Genomic DNA, 10042 nt, shown 5'->3' on the forward strand with positions numbered 1-10042 from the left:
TGGGAGGGGAAGAAGTGTTCAGACTAGGAAGAAAATGAATGGAAATGGGGAACTTCCCTGGCGGTCTGGCAGTTAAGACTCCGGGCTTCTGCTGCTGGGGCCGTGGGTTCGATCTCTGGTTGGGGAGCTAAAATCCCACATGCTGTGTGATGCAGCCAAAAATAAAGAAGAAGAAGAAGAAAGAAAGGGGCCCTGGCTATTGTATAAACCGAATGAGAACATGGGCAACTTCTGAGCCCTGACCTGGGAAAGGACACAGAAGCACACGGCCTTTGCCAGAGTTCTCTGAAAGGTCTTCATTGCTCTCTTCTGCCCCAACCCTGCAAGGGAAAAGCAGGAGTAGTGCGTTTTAACAGAAAACTCAGAGATTTGGGCATTAGACCTGAGTTCTAGTCCTGGCTTCTCCTCTTATTGTGTTATCTTTCACAACAAAATTTAACTTCAAGGCTCAACTTCCTTTTCTGTCAAATGGGGCTCCTAACACCAATCTCTTTGCCTTTTCCTACTGTTGATGGGGTTCCCATAGCAAGAATACTACAGTGGTGTGCCATTCCCTCCTCCAGTGGGCCATGTTTTGTCAGAACTCTCCACTATGACCTGTCCATCTTGGGTAGCCTGGCCCGGCATGGCTCATAGCTTCATTGAGTTAGGCAAGCCCCCTCACCACAGCAAGGCTGTGATCCATGAAGGGGAAATGCAGAGTATGCCCTGAGAAATGCTGGGCTGGATGAATCACAAGCTGGAATCAAGATTGCCGGAGGAAATACCAACGACCTCAGATATGCAGATAATACCATTCTGATGGCAGAAAGTGAAGAGAAACTAAAGAGCCTCTTGATGACAGTGAAAGAGGAAAGTGAAAAAGCTGTCTGAAAACTCAACATTCAAAAAACTAAGATCATGGCACCTGGTCCCATCACTTCATGGCAAATAGAAGGGGGAAAAGTGGAAACAGTGACAGATTTTATTTTCTTGGGTTCCAGAATCACTGTGGACGGTGACTGCAGCCTTGAAATTAAAAGACGCTTGCTCCTCGGAAGGAAAGCTATGACAAACCTAGACAGTGTAATAAAAAGCAGAGACATTACTTTCCCAACTTTTGAATTACATTGCTGGAGAAGACCCTTGAGAGTCCCTTGGACAGCAAGGAGATCAAACCAGTCAATCCTAAAGAAAATCAACCCTGAGTATTTATTGGAAGGACTGTTGCTGAAGCTTAAGCTCTAATACTTTGGCCACCTGATGCAAAGAGCCAAATCATTGGAAAAGACCCTGATGCAGGGAAAGATTTAGAGTAGGTAAAGGGGGTGACAGAGGATGAAATGGTTGGATGGCATCACCAACTCAATGAACATGAATTTGAGCAAGGTCTGGGAGATAGTGAAGGACAGGGAAGCCTGGTGTGCTGCAGTCCATGGGGTTGCAATGAGTCGGACACTACTGAGCAACTTGTGAAGGATCGGATGTGAAAAGTGCTCTACACAGTGGCCTATCCATAATACATGCTGATTAAATATTTAGTCCTTTTATGACCAGTACTTTTGTCACAGCCAAGTACCGTCGGCAGAGTTGCTTACTAAATAGTTTGTTTTCAGTCAATCACTTTGGAAACTTAAGTTTATCTATTTTAAAAGAAAACATTTATTACAAATGGGAAACCTATGTCACTTGCCATCGGCAGAAGGTTACCATTTAAAAAATGAAAAATAAAAGGTGCTAATAAATTCTACTTAGCACTGGTGAAGAAGGCTCTGGAATTTTTAACACTAATTGGTTTAAAAAGTAAAACAGAAAAGAGGAGACAAGAAAAATCATAGAGAAGCATCCAGGGCATTCTTGCCCCAGTCTGAGCAACTTCCCTAAACTGATGTCTCAGTCCTCCTTCTCCATCAGCTACTCACCCCTACAGGTGTTTGTGGATCTGATCAGTTTCCATGAGACTGTTGTTTCATTTCCTGTAGCCTCCTTCTTGCACTTGAAAATAGACAACCATCTAGCAGAGAAGAGAGTCAATTCCTCTGAGTCTTTCTTTCACTCTACTCCCCAGACCCTGATGTCAGTTTATAAGCGAAAGCATGTGGGTAAAACTCATTTTCTTTCTGATGAAGAAACATGCAGACCTGCCAATGAGAGTTGGCAGTAACCCAGTAACACCCAGTCTACTCCGGAATTTCTCAGTGGTCAGGAACCTGGATGGAGCAGAGCTAGGAGATGTATCTCCCACACCCTGATTTCATTCCCTCCTTCCTGAAGCCCCACTCAGCAGCACAGGCCCAAGCAGCCACACTTTTTGTTCACTGTTTTCACATTACCCAGTTATATCCTTGGTTCGTTTTGATCTGAGCAGGTCTTTTCTCTACAACTACCAAATCATGTGATTTTATCATCTTATTTTCCAAGTTTATCTTCTGAAAGACTTTTTATAAAATTTCTACACCAAACCCATGTCCCTTCTGGGAATGATATTAAGACCTGTTTCAGCTACATCTATAAAAGTCCATGGCTAGCCTCAGACTGGCCACATCAGTATTCCTGGGACAAAGGAATCAGATGATGAGAAATTTCAGTTTCTACTGCAACCTTTCTACTTAGCTCCTGTGATTACCTCTCAGGACGCTCCGATATGTCACATACCCCAGGTAACCAACAAAGGCCACCCCTTGGAAAACCTCACCTGTCCATTCTCAGAAGAACCTAGGGGAAACAATTATGCAAAGGAATAGAAATATTTATAACATTGAATAAAAATTACATTTTAGAGGGAAAAAATATAAAACTGTCCTAAAAGAAGGCATACAAAGACAAGGAAATTACTAAGATTAAGTAATAGATGAAAAGTAATCCTTGGATTCATCTTTTATGTAGAATGATCACTTAGCATCAGGCAGTGTCTGGAGCCAGTGCTTTCCATGAGTACAGAGGGAGCCTCCCTCTGTACTCAGCTTTTAAGCTGTTTCTCAACTTTCATGGGGATGACTTCCACCTTTTGTTTTTAAATTGCAGTGAAATTCACATAACATAAAATTACTTTAAAAGGAACATATCAGTGACATGTAGTATATTTGCAATGCTGTACAACCTCCTCTTCTGTGTTCAGTTGAACCCTTTCACCAACTTGGGGTTAGGGCTATCAACCCTCAGCGCAAAAATCCACACACAACTCAGAATCGGCTCCCAGTACCCGAGGTTGCTCTGTGTCTGTAGTTTTTCTCCATATCCTCAGTTCAGCCAACCACGAATCCTGGAGTATTAAAACTACAGTATTTACAGTTGAAAAAAAATTTGCATTTAAGTGGACCTGCGTAATTCAAACCCGTGTTGTTTGAGGGTCTGACAAACTCTGCACGGAGTAAGCAGTAACTTCATTTTCCTGTCCTCTCTTTGTAGCATCTGTTGTATTTTTTGTCTCTATGAATTATGCCCATTGTACATCCCTCATTTAAGTGGCATCCTGTAATAACTGTCCTTTCGTGTCTGACTTACGTCACTTCACATAATATTTTCAGTCCGTGTTGGAACATGTAGCAGAACTTCGTAACTGTGGTGGTTAAATAATATTCGGTGGCTTGTATACACCATTTTGTTTGTCCGCTCACCTGTTGGTAGTTGGGCTGTTTCCATCTTTTGTCTATTTTGACTGGGGTTGTTATGAATATGTGTTTTAGTTCCTATTTTATTTAGTTCCTAAAATACATGTATTTTAGTTCCTATTTTCAATTCTTTTGGGGTATATACTTAGGAGTGGAATTACTGGGTCATATTGTAATTCTATGTTTGACTTTTTGAGGAACTGTCAAATGGTTTTCTTACAAATCTGCTTCTGGTAACTCATTCTATTGGAGTATGCATTCCCATTTCCTTAGATCCTCTTAACAATTTGCTTTAAAAATTTCCTACCAGATCTAGAAATTTAAAGTACAACAAGTCCCATGTAGATACAACTTATCTGCAATAGCCGTCAGCCTTCTGCTACAGCTGTTTCATTATTTCTCCCCGCAGACTACCTCATTTGGGTTTCGTGTATCATGTAATCCCTCCATTCCCCAATCAAAACTTAAGTATACTACTAAAAATAAAGAGCAGACTCTTGTTACCACCATAACCAAATTAACATTAATTCTTCAATAACAACCAATTAATAGTCTATATTTACATTTCCCCAATAGTCTTAAAATACTGTGTTGCCTTTGATTTGTTTGAATCAGGATCCAAACAAGATCCACTGTATTTCTTTGGTTTATATCTGAAGTGTCCCTATAAGTTGGTTTTAGCATCTTTCCTTTTTTTTTTTCTTTTGGCTGCACCTTGAGGATGTGGGATCTTAGTGGCCCAACAGGGATCCAACCAGGGCCCATGGCAGTTAAAGGGCCAAGTCTTAACCACTGGACAACCAGGGAATTCCCAAATCTTTTTCCCTTTTATCTATGTCATTGATTTGTGTAAGAAACCAGATCAGGGTTTCCCTGATGGCTCAGCAGGTAAAGAATCTGCCTGCAATGCAGGAGGTACAGGAGATGTGAATTTGATCCCTGGGTAGGGAAGATCCCCTGGAGGAAGAAATGGCAACCCACTCCAGTATTCTTAACCTGAAAAATCCCATGGACAGAGGAGCCTGGCCAGCTGTAGCCCAAAGGGTTGCAAAGAGTAGGACACAACTGAGCAAGTAAGCTGCAGCACACGGATGTCTTACAGAATGTTCTCGTTTTGAATGAACCAGTTTCTTCCTCATGGTATTGTTGATGTTCTCTTAACAGAGAACATCATGTCCTTAGCAGGTAAACATATCTTGTTTATAATAGTGATATAGTAAATTCTTACAGCAGTCAATTCCTACAGTAGTCAGTTATGTAAAGCTTCTCTCAGACTTTAAAACCAACAGTAGGAATCACCTGAGATGTTTTTTTTTTTAAATGCAGATTCTTGGCTCTTATGCCCCTCCCTTCATATTCCCCTCTGCTCCCCAGAGTCTGACCGAGGAGGTGTGGGTTACAAACCAGAAATCTGCATCTTAAGGAAACTTCTCAGGCCATTTGGTTGCAGATGGTCCCTAGCTACGAGGTAGAAGCCTCACTTTATGGTGCAGTGTGAATGGACATGTGTATATTTTAAAGTCACTTTTTATTCCATGCTTTAACCATACATTTCAGTTACCCAACTAACCCAGTATAAATAAGAATGTTGCTACTCTAATGCTACCCTAGATGAAATGACCACCCAACATTCACTGTGCTGATTCAGTCACATCTTAAGTTACCCACTTCATTATCCAACGAAAGGGCTAAACTCAGGTCCCCACCTGGGCCTGAAAAATGTGGATTTCCTCAGCTGTAAGTTGTCTAGGGGAGGTCTGGGATAGCTGATGGGGTGTCTCAGTATATCCCAGATGCTGTATATTTTATCTATTTTTAAAATATTTTTTTCTGTATTTGTCGTGTTTGTATTTGTCCTGACCACAGGTAATAGGTCAGAAAGCACTGGAAAGAGTGCTAAAGCAACATCTGGCCAACCTTATAAACCAGTTTTCTCTGTCATTCCATGTCAATAATGGCAAGCAATAAGTAAATAGATAACGTCAATTGTTGTGGACAACAAATTCCTAAAATACATTGGTATATATTGAATACTCTATTCTGAGTGTTTGTGACTAGCAAGGATAAATGCCTAGTGGATTTTGGGAATTTGATATCCTTGTGTGCATGTCTCAATACTGTAAATATTGATATTGTAATGTGTACTTCTATATTATTTGGAATATCTTAAAACTACATTTATTGTTATAAAACTATAGTGTTAATTGCCTAGCAACTATTGTTCCTTTCTTAATTTCTTAAATCATTGCCCCACCTAAAATCACTTGGTCAAATAATTTTGTTTAACAATCTTATAATTCATCTTCTGTATATGAATGCAGGGTTTGAACTGACGGAAAGCTTTTAAATAGCTTTGGGGATAACTTTCAAATTACTGATGGCATTTGCTTTAAATTGTGATTCACTTCTCTGGGCAGAAGATTTATTTCGATAAGCTCTTAAAATTAACCATATTCTCTAAAGTAAGTTTTCTTAAACACCAGCCTTTGTATTTTATCAAGAATACTTACATTAGCATTTGCTATATTACTGTCCAACTGTGGATTTTTGAGAAGAGAATTTTCTGTGAGGTCCTTTATTTAAGACAAATTCTCCCCCCTACTTTCTAAAAGTGTCTGAGGTTCTTGGGTCTTTGTGTCCTCCTGCAATCACTATTCCTGACATTTACAAAATAATGAATCACTTTTTCTATTCATTATTAGTTCTTTTTCCTAAGAGGTTTCAATAACAGCACATGTCTGATGTCATGAGCCACAGAATATTAATTAAGGAGAAAAAGGTCACAAGTCCACTGCCCATTCATATGAGGAAAGCACCAGGAGAATGAATCCTTGGCTCTTGGCTCACTGTCATTCATTCATATTCCAAAACTGTCACCCTCGTAGCTGTCAACCACTTCTTTCCCCCTATGCTATGACTTGAACAGTTATAACCAGTCACCTTACTGCCAGGAAAGATTAAGAGATAATAAGGAGGAGAAAAATGAAAATATTGGAAGATTAGAAACATTTTTTCAACTTACTATTTATTTTCAAAAAATGCTTTTGATTTTTCAAAGAGTTTTCAGTAACACACAGCAGGTATAGAAGAGTTCTCTGTAATTCTTGTCACTAGTTAAAAAAGAAAGGGGAAAGAAGCCAACGTGTGCTTCTTTCATTTTGCCAGACACAAAGTAGGGCGCTTGATAGTAGTTGCCTCACTGAACATAATTAATAGTATTTAGAGTTCTCAAAATTTAGAAATAGTTTAATCTATACAGCATGGAGACAGGACCCACGAATAATATGATACAAAGACAAGATGAAGATGGTCATGTTTTCTTTAAGGAAATACTTACAGATACTTGATAAAACTCAGGAAAGAAACCTAGAAGTAGAGAGGAGTTGAGCTTTGTAATGAAAAAATACTGTTTTGTGAAGACCTGACTTTTAGAATGTCCTCTTAAAATGATTAAACCCTCTTATGTGGGCTCTGAGTAACAACGAAACTGCCTTAAAGCAACCTCCCCCCAAGAGGCCAGCATGGGAAATTGTTTACAAACTGTTTCTGATTCGTTTCTGGCCCTCTCAGGAAGAGTCCCTTCTTCCCTCCTGACATATACATCCTTCCTCCTTTCTTTCTTCCAGACACTTAATGGTGTCTATTATGTGCTAAGTTCTGTTAAGTAATGGGAATATGAAGGTGAAAGAAACACGGTCTCATCCACGAAGAGCTAATAGTGTTTATTTAGCAGGAAAGAAAGCCACATAATACATGGCATTTTGGGGTTAAAGAAGTATCTGTTCTTCTGCTCAGAAATGCTAGAAAAATAACAGTTTCATTGCTTTGCATTATATATATATGTGTGTGTATGTGTGTGATAAAGAAGTGAAAATGTTAGTCACTCAGTCATGTCTGACTCTTTATGACCCATGGACTATAACCCGCCAGGCTCCTCTGTCCAAAACCTGACTCCAGGCAAGAATACTGGAGTGGGTAGCCATTCCCTTCTCCAGGAGATCTTCCCAATCCAGAGATCAAACCCAGGTCTCCTGCATTGCAGATAGATTCTTTACCATCCCAGCCACCTTATATTATGAAAAAACAGCACAGTCTTTAATTCTAGAGCCATGAAAATTGACAAGCAACCAGGTCCAACAAAATTTCAGAGAGTCGTGGAACTAATAAGTGATGAGAGGATAGGAGAAAAACCTGTGTTTTCCAAGAAGGTTGTCTCTAAAATATCAGTGTGCTCTGCTGACGATGCTTCTCTCTCTTCCTGCTTTGTTTTTGGTTCACACTTTCCGCCTTGACTTCCTGGCTACCTCTGCTGGGGAAATATTCTCCTGTTAGTTCATCTGGTCCCTTTCTTCTTTGGAGGGTGTATCACACAGTCCAGGAATATGAGGGAGAAAAGGCTTAAACAAGTGAAGGGGGGAATACTCTCACATACAAGAAGTCTGTGGATTGGCTGGGAAGGTGGCTCCCTATGGCTTCGGGAATTCAGATTCTTCCAGATGTCTGCTGAGACCTTAGTGTGTGGTGGTGATGTCCTCTGGGTGGTGAGATGGGTATCTATTCTGTAGCCTCGCGTTTGTGCAAGAATAAGGAGAACAAAGGCCAAAAGCACTTCTCATGGATTTGGCCATTTTTGAAGTTTTCCCAGAATCCTCATTCTGTGACTGCTGCTTACGTCTCTTTGGTCAGAAACATATCGTATGTCCGTCCAGCCATACTTGCAGGAAGCTGGGAAATTAGTGGGTTTTTTTTTTTTTTTTTTAACTTTTATTTTATATTGGAGTATAGCAGATAGTTTCAAATGGACAGCAAAGAGACTCAGATGTACATCCATTCTCCGGCAGCCTCCCCTCTCATCCAGACAAAAAGCTGGGAAATATAGTGTTTAAAAGCTGGGCACATTCTGTGAGCAGTGGGATCAAGCAAGGATGAAGGAGATGGAATTTAAAAATCCCATGCCAGAGGGCCTTCCCTGGTGGTTCAGTGGTTAAGAAACCACCTTTCAATGCAGGGGATGTGGCTTCAATCCCTAGTCAGGAAACTAAGATTCCCACATGCCTGGGGGCAACTGAAGCCTGTGCCCCAGACACAACTAGGAAGAAGCCTGCACATTGCAACTAAGACCATTCACAGCCCAAAATAAATAAATATATATATTTTTAAAATCCTACTGCCAGGTCTCACCCCAGACCACTGACATCTCACACTGGGTTTTAGCCTTGACTGCACGTTGGAATCACCTGAGAAGTTTTAAGAACTGCTGATAACCTGGTATCATCTCCAGAGAAAAATAATGTGATCGCTCTGGGGTGAACCCTCCCAGGTGATTCTAATACCTAGCAACGTTTGGGAACCACTGTGCTCCCAGCAAGCCCAGCCCTCAGTAACTGTTCGCACTGCGCAGGTGATGGCAACGTGCAGCCCGCCAGAAAACCACTGCGTGAAGGCAGCTCCCTTCTCAGCAGAAAACTCGTGGTACTGAGTTGGGAGCTGTAGTGGGTCGCCATTCCTGTTCTTAAAACTGGGATTTCAGAGTTGGTATCGTTTGAGCTTGTAGACAGATCATGGAGAGGCTGCTTTTCAAAGACAATGATTAAGACAAAGGAATAATTCAATCTCTACAGCCTTGTATTATCCAATTCATGGCCGACTCAGTGGACATGAATTTGAACAAACTCCAAGAGATAGTGAAGGACAGAGAAGCCTGGTGGGCTACAGTCCACGGAGTCACAAAGAGTTGGACACGACTTAGCACTAAACAACCACACGCTTACAAAGCACTGGTTGTTGGCACAGATTTGCAAAGGACTTTTCCATCCTTGGATACTTTTATGTCTTCAGTCCCTCCTCTGAGACCCTCTCAACAACTAGGTGAGTATTACACTTTTTATTTGTGGACAGTGGGATTGGAGGGTGCTGTGAGTAGGAGGAGGGAGAACCTCTTCTGGATGTAATGAATGTTCTGCCCGGGGCTGCCCTGTGAGTTGTTCAAACTCTTATTGGGGATTTTATCTTCATTGTGTCCTTGTCTATGGTCAAACTATCCTGCTAATTCTGGAAGGGTGAGAGTGTGTTGTGTTCAAAACCCGACTGCTTTGATTTTGAATGGAAATCAGAACAAACTTGAGATGATTTTTTTTTCCCCCACTCACTCACAATTAATAGAAATTGTTTCATGTATCTTTGAGCTGGATTATTCCACCTGTGGCAGGATACATTATTTCAGAGGCCTGATTCATGATTTTAAAATGCTTTTAAACCATTTCCAGAGCTTGACCAATGGCCCAAAAGTTTGCTTTAGGGAGAAGGTAAGCTAAAGCCCCTTTTGAGCAACACAGTTCTACAGTAAAGATAAGGGAGATGAGACCAGAGTTGTTGTTTAGTTGCTAAGTCGTGTCTGACTCTTTGTGACCCCATGAACTGTAGCCCACCAGGCTCCTCTGTCCACAGGATTC

This window comes from Bos mutus, chromosome 23 (genome assembly GCF_027580195.1).
Source record: "Bos mutus isolate GX-2022 chromosome 23, NWIPB_WYAK_1.1, whole genome shotgun sequence".
Taxonomy (NCBI): Eukaryota; Metazoa; Chordata; class Mammalia; order Artiodactyla; family Bovidae; genus Bos; species Bos mutus.